We start from the raw sequence: 18774 nt of genomic DNA on the forward strand, positions 1-18774 counted from the left end.
CGGGTACTTGTGAAGGTCCAAGAGCACAAGTGCGCAGCTCTAACCACTTAGCCACCACTCATCGGATAATACAGATCAAAGATAACACCAAGGTTATGGAGGTCAAGTTAATACACCCAGAATAATACTCACTAAGCTATCTGTTCTTCAGAGACTTTGGTTCAAAGACGACAACTTTGTTCAGAAGTCTAAAGTCAATACTGCGATGGGGTAGATGACCTCTTCTAGCAGCCATCCACGGGTTTATGAAAAACATGTCTCATGTCCAGTTTCCTCCATCAGCTCTCTCATACCATGCTGGCACCGAAGCAGCACTTCAAAGAGGCATGCTTTGATGCTAACCATCAATATGCATTTGATCCTTCACCACATTTCCCAGCATAACTCCACTGTGTCTGCTTCTGCAATAATTGGCTTGAGTGCTAATAAGTACAAATTATTTGATATGGCACTGGTGGTAAAAATACAAAACTTAACATTAAAAGCATTGAGAAAGTCATAAGCATCAGTTCTGTAGCTCTTGTTTATTTTTATCATTACTTTTTTTTTTATTTCTTTGCTGTTTTTTTAATTTACTTTATTAAAACAGCTTTTCCCTTGTAAATGACATCTTGGATTTTATTGAGATCTTATTTGTTAACATAGGCTATCAGCATAAACCTCGTTCCATTAATTCAAATGCAGGGCATGGGGGGGGGGGGGGGGTTTATAAAATGCATTTCTACAAGAGCTGCAACAATTTTGTATGCCTCATAGGGCATTCAACCCCAGACATATGAAACTAGTAAGTATGTTAGTTAATTTGTGAAGCTCTTTGCGTTTGCAGCCTAAGTCAAGATTTGGCTTATGCTGCAAGGGCCATTTCACTGTGGTGCCTGGCTATATTCCCCTTCGGAAAATACATGTTTTACCCTGAGAGCCAGATCAAAGTAAAGACGCTGGGATCAAAGGCCGGTATCACGCGGCTTTGGTCACATCTGTGTTGTTTACATGAATGCTAAAGGCACATATATCAAATATTACAAACTTTAAAAGATATATGTTTTGAATTATATGTATTTTGATGTGACTTTTGAAGTACATCAGTGCATCTGGGTATAATTTTGAAAATCTCTCCACAATTTCACAACAATTTTCTAAGCCTTAAACAAGACGAGGACATTTCCTTTGCAGAGCACACATCAGTTTGGATTTCTTCCCTCTTGAAATTCTGCCACAACTTCAGTATCAACAGCAAACCTTCCATGGGAATGTCTCTCAGTAATGAATTAGGCTTTAGTGTCCATGCAACAGATCTTTGCATGATCAAATACGGCTGTTTTTTAAGTCTTTGTAAAAAAAATTAAACATTGATAGCTTTTCTTGAATTGCTCTTTATCTGTCAACCTCTGGTTTCTGGTAACCCTTCTCAAGAGGCAAAAGAAGAGATGTAACAGGGGTGAAGGGGAAGAAGAGGATGGGGTGTAAGTGTAAGGGAGTGAGGACGAGAATAAGGGTAGTTCAATGACCTCTGAGCAGGCCTGCTGTTGAGCTGGGGGCTAAACAACCCACCACCACTTCTTTAACTGTTGGTGGGGGGTGGGGGGGGGGGGGGACTAACTGGATTAAAGAGATTGGTTTTGCCTGTGCAGAGGAGCAGTCCATGTCTGACATACCACCACAACCTAAATACTTACTGTTAATACAGTTTATCTTTGCATTTGTATTCACTTCTCCTGTCTAGGGTTTTTTCACTCCTGTTCAACTTTTTCCATTTAATTTACATGGAATGAGACAGCATAAGCATAACAAGGTTCCAACTCCTCTGAAACACCCTCTTTCTCTAAATTTCTAAATCTTTCCCTCTGCCAGCGGGTAGAGTAATTGTCTTGCAATCGGAAAGCTTACATTTTCCATCACATGTTGATGTGCCCCTGGGCAAGGCACCTAACCCCAAATAACCTACAAATCTGTCTCTGCCTATGAATGTGTGTGTTAGTGAGTGTGATTGTTTCAAATGTATTAATTTTGGAGCTTGTTCTTAATACAGCTACACCTAAATGTATGTATTTTTTGAGATCCAGGGGCCCTTTGAAGGAAAATAAATACAGTTGGTTTTTACACATATACATGAAAATATCTGGGCATGTCTGGGCATATCTGGGAGACTCCCTCGCATTTCAACCCCATGTGTAAAATCTTGTAAAAAGGTTTTTTTCAATGTATTTTCTTTAATTTATTTGTGTATTTGTGGGATCCTAATAAGCTGTCACAATCTTTACAGCTACTCTTCCTGAAATCCTTTTTACAAACCATTTACATAAAACAATTGCACTACATTTGCAATTGATCAATATGAAAAGTATTTTGCAGACATCACCTATGACTCAGAAAGCAAAACATTTCTCAGGTGTTTCTTAAAAGAAGCTTTTCCAGATGCTTCTGTAACTCCAGGGGGAAATTTGTTCCAAATAGTTACACCTCTAAAAATAGAAAAGATCTACAAATAGACTCAGTCCTTAGTCTCAGATGAACAAAATGACCATGAGAAGCTTCTCTGGTAAAATAACTGTGCTGATCTCTCACATAATGTAAGCATCCATAAATAAGCAAGTAGCACCCCAGGGTTTGTGGCGGGGACGACTCTGGTTGGTTAGCCCGTACGGTTCATGTTGGCCCCATCTCCCGGTGGGTGGGGCCGTGGGTCGTCTGGTCTGGGGCCAGGATGGGGGTTGGGACTGGAGCTTCGACCGGGTAGGTCAGGTTGCGGTAGTGCCTGGACCTGGGAATATAGGATGCGTGTGGTGAGTGTGAGTGTGTGTACTGTCCCCCCCTTTTTTTAAAACTTTTTTTTATCCTCTGTAAGGAAATGTGGGGGCACTACGGTGGGAACAAATGAATGTGACTGTGTACATATTTGTCTAATTTTTTATTTGTCAGGTTGGGTTTGTACTCCCTCCTTTCTCAGGATATCTCACATCTCCACTAAGTGTGGGGCCCACACCCCTGTCCTGCTCCCCTCTGCTGGCTGGCGCCTTGGCCAGCCGGTGCATTAGTGGTTGTGATGACCAAACCCATGGCCACACTTTAAAAGTCGGTACCACACATGCACCTTCACCTTTTTGTTTACAAATCGGTACATTTTCGTTTGCAATAAATCTTTATTCTTAGTTTAAGTACATGTGTATAACTCTATTTGAACACATGTACAAATGTGCACATGTACAAAGTGTGCACATTTAGTTCACTTGTGTACTTATAGCCACTTATCCATATTTTGTTTGTGTTTTTGTGACTAATCTTTGTTTCTTACCTTCCATGGTGCCTGGGAGTTTGGCCAGACAAAAGATGGCAGCCAGAGCTCAGGTGTCCTAAATACATGGAGGGGTCATTGGTCTATTCCATCAGCTGTTACTGGATGAATTTGTATTTTTTTCTTTTTTCTTTTTTTTGCATTTCACTTAGGGTTTGTATTTAGAGGTTGGTGTGTTTTCATTGTTCTTAGATTAGTTTATTGCCAAACTTAACTGTACTGCTTTGTTTTGTAATTTGTGATTAATTGGTTTTAATTACCATTATTGTGTTATTGGTCTGATCAGCCAGTGTATATATATATCCCTTGTGTGTCATTTCTTTCAGAGGTCAGTTATGTTTGGTTCTGCAGTCAGTTTGTTTGGGCACAGTTTGGCTTCAGTTAAATTTTGTCTTTTTTAAATTTTTTATGGCTCTGGAGCCCACAGTTTTTGTAAATTTGTTTTTGGATTAAAATAAAAAAACAACTTTTGAATTAATCCCTGTGACTCCTCATGCATTTTGACTCGGTCCCTCACAGTGGTCCTCGGTGTCCAGGGCTGGGTGCTCGGGTAGGCGCCTGCTTGCTCCTGCCGGCTGCTTCAAGGGGCCTGGCCCCTCGAAGCGGCGGGTTGCCCCAGGGACCTGAGGTAGCTGGATCCGCTTTGGCGTAGCTAGCTGCTGGTGGAGCCCACAGGCTTGTCCCCGCGGCTCCCAGTGGCTTCGGCATTGTGACTGTTGGGGGAGTTTCTTGGGGCTGTCTCTCCTCTTCCCTTGATATTAGAGGCAGTTTCCCTGTGTTGGCCCCTCTTGGGAACCTTTGTTCTTAAGGTGCTTTGGGCATCTGGGGTTTTGGTTTCCCTGGTGTCTTCCTCGGTGCTCTGGGGGGCAGGTCTTTAGCTTTTCACAACCACTATTACGCATTTTTCTCATGGATAAACCTGACATACACAACTTTCACAAGCACTTACAGGTGCTTGGATCCAGTTACTTACAGATTCACTTCTATACAGAAAACACATATTATCTGCAGCTATCACTTTATACATTTCGTATTAAATAATACTGTATATTCGTCAGTGATGGTATCAAGGTGTTGCTTGTTTGTACCTGTAATACTTTATCAGCGGGTTTTGCTATAGTTTTGTCTCTTTGCAGTTGAAGAAGCAGACTGAGGACGTTGTATTGCTCTCTCCCTTTTCTCTCCTCTTCTACTTTCTTGTTTCAGTGTCCATTTAACATGAATATTCCCTGCATAAATTCTAGTAAAGCTAAAAAAAAAAGTCTCTCTTCCACCCTGAACCATGATAGACGTTCACAAAGAGCAGTTAAGTTCAGTCTCCAGTCAAATGGAGAACCCAGTGCCAGTCTGGAAGCATTGTTCTGTGTAGTCTGAAGTTTTCACAAGTGCTTTTTTTTAGCTGCACCAGAATACACCACACAGCAGTAGTCCAGCTAGGACAATACCAAAGACTGAACCACCAGGACTCTAGATGCAGGGGTCAGAAGGGAGCTACTGTCATGTTTAACAAAGGGAGTTTATTGAAAACAGGTGTGGTTTGTTTTGAGGTGGCTGGGGAGACTGGTGAGCAAAGGTGCCGATGAGGATAATGAGGGGGCATATGACTCACAGAGATCGAGGCTAGCATTTGTCCAGGAAGGGTGATGTCCAGGGTCCAGGCTGTAGGTGCAGGTTCGGTGAGTTTTCTCAAGTATGGACAGGCAAGTCAGCACAGGCAGGAGGACTTAACCAGAAAATAGATCTGATTCTTGGAGGTCCGGCTTGGAGTTTCTGAGGCTGGAGTCCAGGTTTCTAGGAGGTAGGGAAAAAGCAGGAACACGGAGTTAGGTCCAGGCTAGGATTGAACAAGAACAAGCTATCAAGTGTTAAAGATTGGGTTTACCGGCCTGCTGCTACATATCTATTGAAACCCATCTTACCCCGGTTCCAGATTTGGCCGCAGGTGAGAAAACATTAATCAAGAGGTAGAACAGTTTAATATGCATATTTAATTCATAGAAATTAAACATGGAGACAGAGTTTACATTACCAATCAAGAGGATTTCCGGTCGAGAAGTCTGTCTGAAGTAAGTTTTACCAAGACATTCCTTTTTATCAACTTTAAAACTCCTCCTGCAAGCTCAGGGGGAGGATGACTGAGAGTGTGACAGCTACATCTCTTAATACAAGACATACTTTTACCCATTTTCTTTACAATCGAACTGATGTGTTTCTCCCATGACATCTGTTCATCTACTATTACTTATTGAGGAGTTTTACCTCTTTCACTTGCTCAATTTTCATCCCAGTTAACATAATATGAAGTTCATCACTGGCCTGACGTGTAGATTTAAATAGCATGCTCTTGCTATCTCTTCTCTGAGCTTCATCACAGAGAAGTGCAAAATGTCAACACACCATTGTGATTTATATTCATGGGTGGGATTGCCAGCTATGGCAGCTTAAAGGAATTCCCATTGGTTAACATTTATTTATTAGGCATAACTTGGACTTCTGCTACCCTATAGCTATACTGCAATTGCAGTAAGAAATATCAACTTGTATAACCTACGTTCTCACAATTTATTGCTTATTTCTGCCCCTTATGCTCGGACTGAGCTTGGCAAGAAGGCTTTTGTTGTTTTTTGTCTTTTTTTCCAGTTTTTTTATATTTGCAATGTATACAAACACATCAGTATACTAACATAACATGGCACAACAAAGGACAAAGCGCTCATTATGAAAAAAGTCAGTGTACAAGATAAATACAAATAATTACATTTTTACAGTTTTTGGTGCGAGAGATGTACCAATATGGTCTAAATATGGCTGCCAAATTTTCAGAAAGGTTTTATGTTGTTTTCTGAGACAATATGTATTTCTTCCAGCGGCATGCAACTGTTCATCTCAACAGACCACCTACCAATGGTGTTAAAGAAATGTGAATGTAATCATTTTCTTTTATTTGGAATTTTCTATTGTTTTAACTTCACACAGGAAGAATCAGATATTTCTCCTAGACAAGTAATCTTTTGCTGTATATGTTAATCCTACACCTCTTTGTATGCCAACCCCATGTTATAAAACCCTCCTTGTCCTTACTTTTGTTTCTTAACCCCCATGTTGTGAACTCCTGACTCCTCCTGTCCCTTCTTTGATGTCTGACAATAAAGGCAAAGAGACAGAGGTAGCCCATTGCAGATGAAGCTGAGACTGTGATCAAATCGGCCTCACATTTCTGGCCCTCTGCCCTCTTTCTTTGAGAAGAGTCTAAACTTGTGTTTGTGTTGGTTTTCTTTCCAGGATAAAAGGGTTATTAAACTTAACTCAGCTGGTGCCGTGATGTGGATCCCAACATATCGACTCGCTGATGAGAGGAGCAACGCGCTGAAAACCCCTGGAGGTCTGAGTCAAGGACCTGTTGAAAGTCCCAGGAGGTAATTTCCTCGCTGGGCCAGCGTCATTTCGACAACAAGGGATTGACGGGATCCGACCGGGTAAGAAAGCCAAACAAATCAAGTCCATTTTAAAGCGATCGGTTAAAGTCCGTCGTTCAGGGTTACGGGTGATTAAAAGTTCCCCGCACAGGTGTGCAAGCGTTTTAAGTCCCTTGTTACGGGTGATTAAAAGTTCTCCGAAAAGTTAATCAAGAGTCTGAGTCCCTCGAAGCAAAACGGTTTAAGTCCGTCATATTTGGCATTGGGGCTGTACGTACTGGAGGGTCGCGTTACGCCCGCCTGCTCTGAAAATTTTAGTTTTGGCCCTAGGGGGGTTAAGGGAAACTCAGGTTAAAGTCCTGAAAAAAAGGGAAAACTCAGGTTAAAGTCCTGAAAAAAAGGGGAAACTCAGGTTAAAGTCCTAAAAGGTAGCTAAAAAAAAGAGGATTAAGGTCCTGGAAATTATATAAACACAACAGAAAAGTAAAATAGGGGTTCAGGACAAAGTAGAAAGGGAAATCCCAAAGGGGATGAAAAATTTATGTATCTGATTGATCCAAGTAATTTAAAATACTTGGAGAAGTGGAAGAAGAAGTATAATATAGATGGTGTGTTGAAAGTGAATAGATCGGAAAATGTTGTGTGTCGGCTAGAAACAAGCACTGGTGCAAAAACAGGAAGAAAAAAACTGAAAAAAATAAAAGAGCTTGAAATTACGTGCTGTTGGTTAAATCAAGCACAAAAAAGGCAGGATGTGTGAGCAAAAAATAAAGCAGACCGTCAGACAACTGTAATGTTCATGCACCCTGAAGATAATGAAACGCAACCGCACGGCCGTAGGCAGAGACAGCCCCGACCAGCAGGAGGGGGTGGGGTGGCCGATGGAGCGGCGCGTCAAAGCCCCACTTCATCACCTATTTGGTCCCCTACAATTTTAGGCCTGTGCAGCCTGCACAGTGGCACAGTGGGTAGCGCTGTTGCCTTGCAGCAAGAAGGTCCTGGGTTCGAGTACACCGCTGGGTCTTTCTGCATGGAGTTTGCATGTTCTCCCTGTGCATGCGTGGGTTCTCTCCGGGTACTCCAGCTTCCTCCCACAGTTCAAAAACATGACTGTTAGGTTAATTGGCTTCTCCAAATTGTCCTTAGGTGTGAATGGTTGTTTGTCTCTCTGTGTTGCCCCACGACAGACTGGCGACCTGTCCAGGGTGTACCCCGCCTCTCACCCGGTGAACGCTGGAGATAGGCACCAGCAACCCCTGCGACCCCCTGAGGGATTAAGCGGTTTGGAAAATGGATGGATGGATGGATGGACAATTTTAGGCTCTAAACAAAAAGAACAAGAACATTACGTCAGTAACGCAAACTATGGTGGCAACTGAAGAAAACAGACTACCACCATATAATCCCTTAAACCCCCCAAGGATGTTTCAAATCTGTACCCAGACCTGGATGGACTGAGTAAATCAGATCATTCGTTATCAACAGACCAGTCCAAAGGCTTGTATCCTATAGTGCAGACCGCAAATCCTAATGTAGGAGCTCAGCAGCCTCAAACAATCCCAGTTTTCCGTCCGTGGTCGTTAGAGGAAACCAGAAAGGCTGTAGAAGGTGTCATTTCTCCACAGGAAGATCCAGAAATATGGACCCAAGGCATGGAGGGAATTTATAACTCATATTGTTTAAATGGAAATGAGTTCAAACAAGCCTTACAGTCGTCAGTGGGAAAACATTGGGAAAAAGTAAGGGCGAATTATACAGGCAGAACCCCACAAGGTGGAACATTTGAACATTGAGTGCAAATGGGGATCGAACAAAGGCAGAAATGGACAGCTCTAGCAAAAGCAGCATGTACAGTTTTCCGCAGGAGAGCGGATTATGGACGTATAGGGGAAGACGTAGACGAGTTCAAAATACGTTTTAAAAAAGAATATAGGTTTCACAGCGGCATCCCTCCCACTGACAGAGATGAAACACCATATCAGCAACAGCTAAAAAAAATGTTGATGGGAGGTTTCCAGCCATATGTCTATGCGTGGGTTAAAAAACATTTAGTTACACTGGCAACGTCTATTGCAGGGGTCGGCAACCTTTACCACTCAAAGAGCCATTTGGACCCGTTTCACACAGTAAATAAAACACTGGGAGCCATAAAACCCTTTTGAAATTTTAAATTAAATCACACTGCATATAACACATTTTTTTGCGACACAATGGACTGGGAGCAGAACCAACGCATCTTTGCCTCTATTTTTTTTGTAGAAGTACAAAACTTCTTTTGTTTTATGGAAATCATCAAATCTGCTAATGTCAGAGTTGTTATTTTGAATAAAGCTTGGTGCGAGTAAATGCACGTCATGGTTGGATTATTTGATTTTCATCCCATATAAACGGTACTTTGGGAATACTTTTTTTTAATCTGTACACATTTTAACCACATCCGGGAAAGTTACACATGTAAATGAGCTCCTGTCATTAACCAGCTAACAAGCTAACAGCTGCATTAGACTTCAGCTGCGCAGGACTCCGCTCACAGCCTCGAGCCAAGCAGTTTGCTTTTCCCCACTTTGAAAATGAACAAACGTCAGATATAGAAACGACTCTTACCCTGCTGTTTAGCTCTCTTCACCCTCATCAATGACTCCGTGTTATTTTAGGTCCCGTGTCACTGTGGTCCCCTTGTCATTTGTAGAATTTACTACAAAAAACAGCAACTGAAAATACCGCCTTCTCTGCGCTCACTGTGTTTACTTCGCTCTGCAGCCACTCGGCAAGCATTATTTCTTCTTTATTCTTTATGTTTTTTTCTGGCGGTTGGCACGCAACGAAACGGTGCATTACCGCCACCAACTGGTTTGGAGTGTGGATCAGAATGACTTATACTACCTAAAATACATTAAACCAACCTACCAAAATAAAACAAACACCCAAAAAAAAATAAAAAAAAATAAAAAAAAAAAAAATAAATAAATAAATAAATAAATAAATAAAATAAAAATTAAATCCTATCAATTACATTACTTAGTCTAAGATAATGAAACATAATCCCATAACACTCATCTCTTGAATTACTTCTAAGCATTTCTATTAAATCAAATTTTATTCTTTTCCTTTTTAAATTTTTAACCATTTCCCTTCTTTCTTCTTCATATTTCTTACAGTACATCATAATATGCTCAACTGTTTCTTGTTCCCCACAATACTCACATCTTCCAGTGTTATGCTTCCCTATTTTGAATAATGTTCCATTTAATCCAGTGTGCCCAAATCTAAGTCTTGATATGATTGTTTCTTCCCTTCTGCTCCTCCCTGCACAACTCATTTCTCCCACTCTCCTCTGAATCATGTACAGCCACCGTCCTTTCCTCTCTTCCTCCCATTGCTTTTGCCACCTTTCCTTCATCTTCTGTTTAATAATGCTCTTTACTTCCATCTTACTAACTTTAATTGAGATATCAATGTTTTCTCTAATTGTAGCCTCCTTTGCAACCTTGTCTGCCTTTTCATTTCCTTTTATTCCCATATGTGCTGGTACCCACAAAAATATAACTGTAATTCCCATCATTTGAATTCTGAACAATGTTTGCTGGATTTCTATTAAAATATCTGGTCTACTATCTGAATGACTTCTCTGTAAACTGATTAATGATGAAGATGAATCTGAACAAATTATTACTCTCAGTGGTCTTATTTCCTCTACCCATTGTACTGCCAACAGAATTGCTACCATTTCTCCTGTGTATACTGATATGTTATCACTGATCCTCTTTCCTATTGTAATTTTAAACTCTGGAACAATAACTGATACTCCTATCTTATTAACTAAACTTTTTGATGCATCTGTGTATATCTGAATGAAACTATAATAACTGTTAATATATTTCTGTATTGTATCTGAATTCAAAATAAACTCCCTATCTTTGTTTTTCTTTTTTAATAATTTCAAATCTACTTTTGCTTCAGGTACTAACCAAGGTGGAACTGCTGGCATTGGTACTGTCGGACTGAAAATTAAATCAACTAATTCTAACTCTGTTGCTTTTTGTTTAACTGTCCATCCAAAGCTATTTTTCTCCCTTTTCTCCATTTCCCAACAAGACTTTAAAGTGCTTTGTGCTGGATGATTATCACTATGACCTTTTAAATTAGCCCAATAATTTAAAGACAACTGAGTTCTTCTCAGCTCTAATGGCATTTCTCCCATTTCCACCTGGAGTGCTGCTGTTGGAGTTGTTTTAAATGCCCCTGTACATAATCTCAAAGCCTGAAACTGGATGTTGTCTAACTTTTTTAAAGATGAACTCGATGCAGATCCATACACCACACAACCATAATCCAATACTGACCTAATTAATCCGCAGTAAATGGCCTTCAATGCTTTTCTATCAGCCCCCCAATCACTTCCCACCAAACATCTCATAACATTTAACACCTTCCTACATTTGTCCTGTATTTTCTGTATATGTACACTCCATGTTATCCCCTCGTCAAACCATAACCCCAAAAACTTAAAGTGTTTTACTCTTTCTAATTCTTGATAATACATTTTTAGTTTTATCTCTGTACTAATTCTTTTCTTTGTAAAAAACATTGTCTTTGTCTTATCTACTGAGAATTTGAAACCCCATTTATATGACCACTGTTCTATTTCTGTTATTGCATCCTGTAACTTTTTAATAATAAATTTCAAATTTTTCCCCCTCTTCCAAATTGCCCCATCATCCGCAAAAAGAGAAAACCCCATCCCATTCCCTATTTCCTTGAAAACATCATTAATTAATATAGAAAATAATAAAGGACTCACTATACTCCCTTGAGGTGTTCCGTTCTCTACCCTATATTTCCTCGAATAATTCTTCCCTATTCTAACTTGTATTAATCTCCCTTGTAAAAAATCCTTAATCCATCTAAATATTCGTCCTTTAATTCCTAATTGACACAGTCTTATTAACAATCCTTCTCTCCACATCATATCATACGCCTTCTCTATGTCAAAGAAGACAGCCACCACACTTTCTTTGTTAACCTGTGCTTTTCTAATTTCATGCTCTAAACATACAGCTGGATCCATTGTATTTCTCCCTTTCCTAAAACCACTTTGGTATTTAGCTATATATCCTTTCTTTTCCATATAATATGTTAGCCTTTCATTTATCATTTTCTCCATTATCTTACATATGTTAGATGTTAAAGCAATTGGTCTATAATTTCCTGGATTAGTAGTATCTTTTCCTGGTTTGCGTATTGGCACCACCACAGCCTCCTTCCAGCTCTGTGGCAGTTTCCCATCCTCCCATACTTTATTATATAATTCTAGTAATACTTCCTTTGATTTTTCATTGAGTTGATTTATCATTACATAACAAATTTGATCCTTTCCTGGTGCTGACGTCTTAGATTTCTGGATAGCACGTTAAAGTTCTATCATTGTAAAAGGTTTGTTTAATAAATCATTATAATTTTCTTCTTGTTGTAACTCTTCATTCTCCCTTACAGTTTTTTCTCTCCCTCTTTTTCCTTCTTCACTAATATTATCTGAGCTGTGAATTTTTACAAAAGTTTTAGCCAGCATCTCTGCCTTCTCCTCATCTCTCACTGCTATTATTTGTCCATCTTTTAAAACTGGGTATCCATACTCTCGTTTTATACTCGGCAAGCATTATTTCTTCTTCTTGAGTTTATTGGCAGTTGGCAAACATCTTTTCAGTGCGCATTACTGCCACCAACTGGTGAGGAGTGTTCGTCAGCCAGCATTGACGACTGCCTGCAAGAGGTACACAGCTCCGCGACATAATTGTCTCAACAGCTGAGCCGCATCAGATGCATCAAAGAGCCGCATGCGGCTCCGGAGCTGCAGGTTGCCGACCCCTGGTCTAATGTAACCACAGTTATGGAATATGTGCGTCAAAAAAGAGAAACATGCAAAAAAGGGAGTTGGTGCATCTGGACGGGGGACACGCATTTTCTGGGCAGATCCTATGTGTGATTCAGAAGAAATATTTCCTTTCCATGCCACCGGACCCTTCAACGGTGTCAAGAAGGTTTACGAGGAGGCAGGGGTGGTCCTAGCGACCGAGGGGGCTTTCAGCCCAAATCAAAAAAAAAAAAAAAAACTAGATGGAGGATGCAGGAATAATTAGACCATGCCCAGTGGGTGCAGAAACAAGTACAGTTACAGGCCATGTTATCTCAGAAGAAGGTAAAAAGATACAGGAAGAGTAAAAAACTCAAGCAGACTACATAAGAGACATGTTGCAGTCTAAATAAGTGTCCAATGCAAATTTACTGCCAGGAGAACCTTTGTCTCCACAGGATCCACAAGCAGTGAGACCAGGAGACTGGGTGTTAACTGGGCGAGCCAAAGTTGGGAAGGACCATCCCAAGAGCTCCTGACCATGCCAACAGCTGTGAACATCGCTGAAAGACCTTCCTGGATTCACCTCAGCCACTGTAAGTTACAGAGAGTGTTAAATACCTAAAAGGTTGGAACAGTGGGGAAGTCCGATTTACAAAGGGGTTTGGTTTTTTAGGACCACTCGTCTCAACGTCTGTGAAGAAACCAACTGATCCCTGTTCTTTAGAGTCCTGGGTAAAATTAACATCTCTGCTAACCTAGCAAAAATTGGGTTCCCATGGAGATGGGTCTTCTTTTGCATTGTGGCTGTTGCGTATTATCTGTTTGAGTCCAGATCCGCTGAGTGAGAGAGGAAAGAAGTTCATCCCCTCCACTGCCATGAAGATTTGGCTGGGAAATCTCCCAGACCATCACCCAGAGACCTTGTGGCAGATGAATGTGACGATGTTGGCTGAAAAGAAGAACATGAGTAACTGCTACGTATGCTCAATGATGCCAAAATCCACCAGACAACCCACCCTGTATGCTAAGAGCATGCCGGCAGGAGACGGAACGTGTTTCCTGAGGACTGCCCTCGTACCTGTGTTTGCACCTGGCTACATAAAAAAAAATCGCACGGCATGCATATGCTCATTGAATGGATCATACTGTGATGTGAAGTTATTTTCCACCTGCAACAACACCACCTGGATCTTCCCTTTCACCAAGAAAGTCAGAAACTACGTAGGAAGCCTGAAGGCTCAGGTGCATCGCAGTGATAAACATCCTGTGTGCATACAGTCACCCATCAAACATGGCTGCATGAAACTAGGCCAGGTAAAAGGGTGCCTGGCTAACCTCACTGATCTGTTTCCAAACTCCACGTTAACCCGGGACTACGTAGCGTGGGCATCTATACCTACAGAAGGAGGATGGTTCCTGTGTGGTGGAAACAACATTTAGCCATCACTGCCCCTCAGCTGGACAGGTACATGTGCACCTGTGTTTGTTTCTGACCACACTATCATCATCTCAGCTCAGGCTGTTAAGGACCATCACTCCGCTAATAGGAGGAGAAGAGAGATCAGCTCCAGCTCAGGTTTCCAACCCCATTATCCCATATGGGGTTCCAACATTCCCTCTGAACATAAGCACTGGAGCACAGCGAATAAAATAGGACTTTCACTTCTCCTGTGGTTTGGAGTTGGTAAATCTATGCTGATGATTGAGACACTGGGCTACAGAATAAAAACCCCTGTGAACATGACGAGGGACATCAACAAAGGACAAAACAAACAATTAAGTGAAATACATTTAATGGTACTGCAAAACAGAATGGTTTTGGACATGTAAACTGCCAGCCAAGGTGGTGTATGCGTAATGATTGGAACATCCTGCTGTACATATATTTCTAATGCAAATGAAACTCATATTACTGAAGCTATGTCTGCTTTAAATAATCTGCAACAAGCAACGTCCCAGGATGCTGTTCCTCTAAGTATGGACTTCTTCTCCTGGTTCTTTTCAGGATCTTGGTGGCACCTCTTGCTGAAAATAATGACACTCAATATTATTATTATTATTATTATTTGTGTTTTTACTGCTTGTGTAATCCCATGCCTAAAATCTATGATCGCTAAAACTATGTAAAATATAATGTTTCAATATCAAATGCTTTCACGCATCCTTCTTAAAGAAATACAACCCGTATTTTAAGTTTTCCCATGTTAAATGCTTAACAAAATGACAATCTCATTAAAAATGCAATATGCCAGAAATGAGTGCTCAAAGTAGGTTAAGTTTAGCTCCAATTGTAAATAAAATGATTAAAAGAAGGGATATGTTAAAGAAATGTGGATGTAATAATTTTCTTTAATTTGGAATGTTTTACTGTTTTAACAGTAGAACAACAGATTTCCATGAAGCTGCAACACACTTCTTATCTACACATAGAGCAACTTCAATGGACTTGAGTTGTGCATTGATTAGAAAATGGCAAATACATGTAAAGTTCCCTAATGTAATGCAAGTTCAGACGTGATGAAACTGCATTAATTCGGGACGTGACAGACTGCATTTCCCATGATGCAATGTGGTCAAAATGGCCACCAACTCCCATCATGCAAATCGGCCCAAAAATGGCCGCCGCTCTAACAATGGAGCGGAGAGATAACGTTACTAGGAAAAATGTATTTATTGCGGTCACGCACGACAATCTCCCTTCTTCCCTGGCACACCACCAAACTGAGAAGTCACGCAGCTGCTACTCCAAACCCCCCCCTCCCCCCACGCCAGTTTCTTGCTGGAACGAGACTTTTTGAAGCAAACTTTATTCCCTACTGACACAGGAGGTCGACTTTAAAAGTACTTTTTAATTGCCTCTGATCAAAAGACTGAGAGCCGCCTTATCTCCCAGTGATCTAAAGAGGACCCCGCTTTGTCTGGCCAACAAAGCGACTGTAAGCCCGGAGGAAGAGACGAAGGAGCTTCTTCACCCCGTCCCCGCTGCTGCTTGCTCCTGCCTACAACCGCGCACCTGCGACCACCAAGAGCTTCAGGACACTCGTGGACCCCGAAGCCGGGACTCCTGAATCACCTCAAAGTAACGGGGTTCTCCCCTTTTATTTCTTTTTCGCCTTATGGTGATAAAGCTGTGCTTGGGCATGTGTTAGGGACTTAGTAAATGCTTTTTACTCCAAGACGGAGTGTTTATTTTCGCTGAATATTTTCTTTGTATGTGCATGCGTTTGTGAAAGCGACTTTGGCTGTGTTTGATTTTGTGGTTCGTAAAGACCCCGCTGTGGGTCCTGCTGTAACTCTTTTTCCGAATTCTTCCATCTTTTTTCTCTCTCTCTAATGGTTTCCATCTTTGTTTCCCGCTTATCAGCATTCCCTTTGTTAGAGCTCAGTTCTCGGTTTGTTTAAACTGCTTGGTCAGCCGCCCCCCCCTCTGGCCGAGGCACCGCCCTGCTTTAGTGTAAGCGCTGACTGCATCATCAGGACCTTCACTCACGCATCACGCGAATTTGTAGATCATACATCATCATAGTCGCCATCTTGGGAGGGTGATGTTCAGCTTAGCTGAACTAGTTGTGTAAGACATCAAAGCGTCCAGTGGGACTCTCAAAGCTGTTCTGTCTATCAATGCTGCTACGTCTAATGCCAATGTTTTGAAGGTGGTGTTAAACAACCGTGAGCTGGACTTAGATTCGCTAACCGCTCATTTTAATCCATTTGTTTTTTTTGTTTTGTTCTTTTATTTCCATATATATTTTGCATGTTTAGTTTTAGTAGTGAGTAAGATTTCCAAGGTTGTTGAATCAGAGAATTACTGTAACAGGGAATTGCTTTTGGTTCAATAAAACCAACGACTGCGGAATAGACATTGTTTTGTGTTCAATCCAATTCACTGTTGCATGGTTATTCAGAATTCAGAGCTACCTCCTTTTGGAAGTTAACATCTGATATTAATACAGAGACATTATTATTGGATTGGTGATTAGGAATAAGGATTTAAACTCTAATTGCAGTTATATTGGGGTTCTCACAGTCTGCCGGATAAACCTCGTCGGTAGTATAAATCATTACAAGCTTCTAGCTAACATCACCACCATTTATTTTTAACACCATTGGTATAAGATGTTATTTGTCCCCTCAGAAAAGCGTTTAGTGTGTCCCATAATATAAAACTGTTTGGGGGAAGAAGCACAGTTTGTCTCACATAAAAACCCAATCTGATCTTTTATAAATTTGCACAAATGTGGTTTTCAAAGGAGAACAGTGTTCTGACACCCCCTAAACATATTAGTAGTTTTTTCAGAATTGAATAGAATTGATAAGGAGTCTATTGCTCTGTGAACCAGCTGTTTTGACAGCCAGAAAATATGAATCCGAGGGAATAATTGAAGGAATAATCTTGGGTTTGAGGGGGCGTTTGTCTCCACACATCAGTAAAGTTTAATTCCTTCTTGAATTCTATGGTAAGTTGGGCTGCTTTAGATTTGGATACTGATAGAGCTGACTTATCCAGAGCAGGATCGAGGCAGAGATTAAAGTCACCCCCTATAAGAATGTTTGGTCGTCCTCCTGACACCTTCAAGAATATGTCTTGAACAAATGACTCATCTTCATGTTTGGGTGCATAAAAATTGTGTCCAGGACTCTGAGTAAATTTGACAATTCACTAAAACATTGTATCAACAGCAGTTTCTCCAATTGTTATGGGAGTGTTCTTATTCATCAAGCTGGCCACTGCTCTCACTTTAGAGTTAAAGGATGATGATATTACAAGTCCAATAAGAGAGAGTAGTAAACTCCACCTTTAGTCTTCAAACTGAAACCCCACCCACTTCCCAAATTGACAGGTGCCACACCCACTCCTTGACCCACCCCCGGGAGCCCCACCCCGGAAGTACCACCCCTAGCCTCCTCCCACTTCCGGTATGACATTACCACGTGACCGGTGATTTATGATTACAAAATGCGTGACCTACGTATTAACTATGATTTATGACTACCAGATGTGTCAGAATCAGATCAGATTTTGCAACTCGGGGAGAGAACACTCTAGGCTTAGTTTATACAAAAATATTAAAGGCACATTCAAGGCAGCCCCCCGCTCCCACCTGGGCTCTTCAGACCATCTCTCTGTTATGCTAATTCCTGCATACAAGCCCCTGCTGATCAGAGCTAAACCTGTAGTGAGGCAGGTGAGGGTGTGGACTGAGGGAGCAATGGAGGCGCCCCAGGACTGTTTTGAGTGCTCTGACTGGGACATGTTCAAAGCTGTAGCAACTTATGAGGACAAGGTTGACATTTATAAGTACGCCATGACTGTGTCAGCCTACATCAACGAATGCATTGAGGACGTCAGCACCACAAAGACCATCATCACCCAAGCGAATCAACGACCCTGGATTACTGAAGAGGTCCGTCAAGCGCTAAAAGCTCGGAACTTAGCCTTCACGTCTCGTGACAAGGAGGCACTGAGGACATTGAGAGCCAACTTGAACCGTGCCATCAGGTTAGCGAAGCGGAACCACAGTCAGAAAATCAAGGAGCTTTTCCATGACGTCAGCAACACCAGGAGCACGTGGAAAGGCATACGGGCAATAACAGAATACAACACGCCCTGCCCCGCGGTGGGTGAAGTTGATGCTGACTTCCTAAATGGACTGAAAAACTTCTTTGGGAGGTTTGAGGCACTAAACAGCACTCCAGCAGTGAAAGCTATTCACCATCAGGAAGAGGAAGTCCTCCGCCTTGACACCGCTGACGTGTGGAAGACTTTGAGGAGAGTCAACCCGGGGAAGGCCCCAGGTCTCGACAACATACCTGGGCGGGTTCTCAAGGAGTGTGCAGGTCAGCTGGCTGGTGTCCTCACAAACATTTTTAACACCTCGCTGGACCAAGCCACAGTGCCAGCATGCTTTAAGTCTGCCTCCATCATTCCGGTGCCGAAGAAACCTCAAGTCACCTGTTTCAATGACTACTGGCCTCTTGCACTGACTCCCATCATGATGAAGTGCTTTGAAAGGCTGGTGAAAGAACAGTCTCCCCCAAACATTCGACCCGTTCCAGTTTGCCTACCAACGGTACGGCTCCACTGAGGATGCCAACTCCTCCGCTCTTCACCTGAGCCTGACCCACCTGGAGGAGAAGAACACGCACGTGCGGATGCTGTTCCTGGACTTCAGTTCAGCGTTTAACACCATCATCCCACAGTGCCTGGTGGA

General features: G+C 41.7%; 1 long non-coding RNA gene across 1 annotated transcript; it reads left to right on the forward strand.

The window, feature by feature from the left end:
• The first annotated feature begins 2622 nt into the window (after window positions 1–2622).
• On the forward strand, window positions 2623–7729 carry LOC110367529. The gene is made up of 3 exons (XR_004929806.1): window positions 2623–2783; window positions 2920–3072; window positions 6575–7729. It is a non-coding gene; the product is annotated as an uncharacterized LOC110367529 (long non-coding RNA).
• The last annotated feature ends 11045 nt before the right edge of the window (window positions 7730–18774 follow it).

Source organism: Fundulus heteroclitus, unplaced genomic scaffold, assembly GCF_011125445.2.
Source record: "Fundulus heteroclitus isolate FHET01 unplaced genomic scaffold, MU-UCD_Fhet_4.1 scaffold_57, whole genome shotgun sequence".
In the NCBI taxonomy this organism is placed as follows: domain Eukaryota; kingdom Metazoa; phylum Chordata; class Actinopteri; order Cyprinodontiformes; family Fundulidae; genus Fundulus; species Fundulus heteroclitus.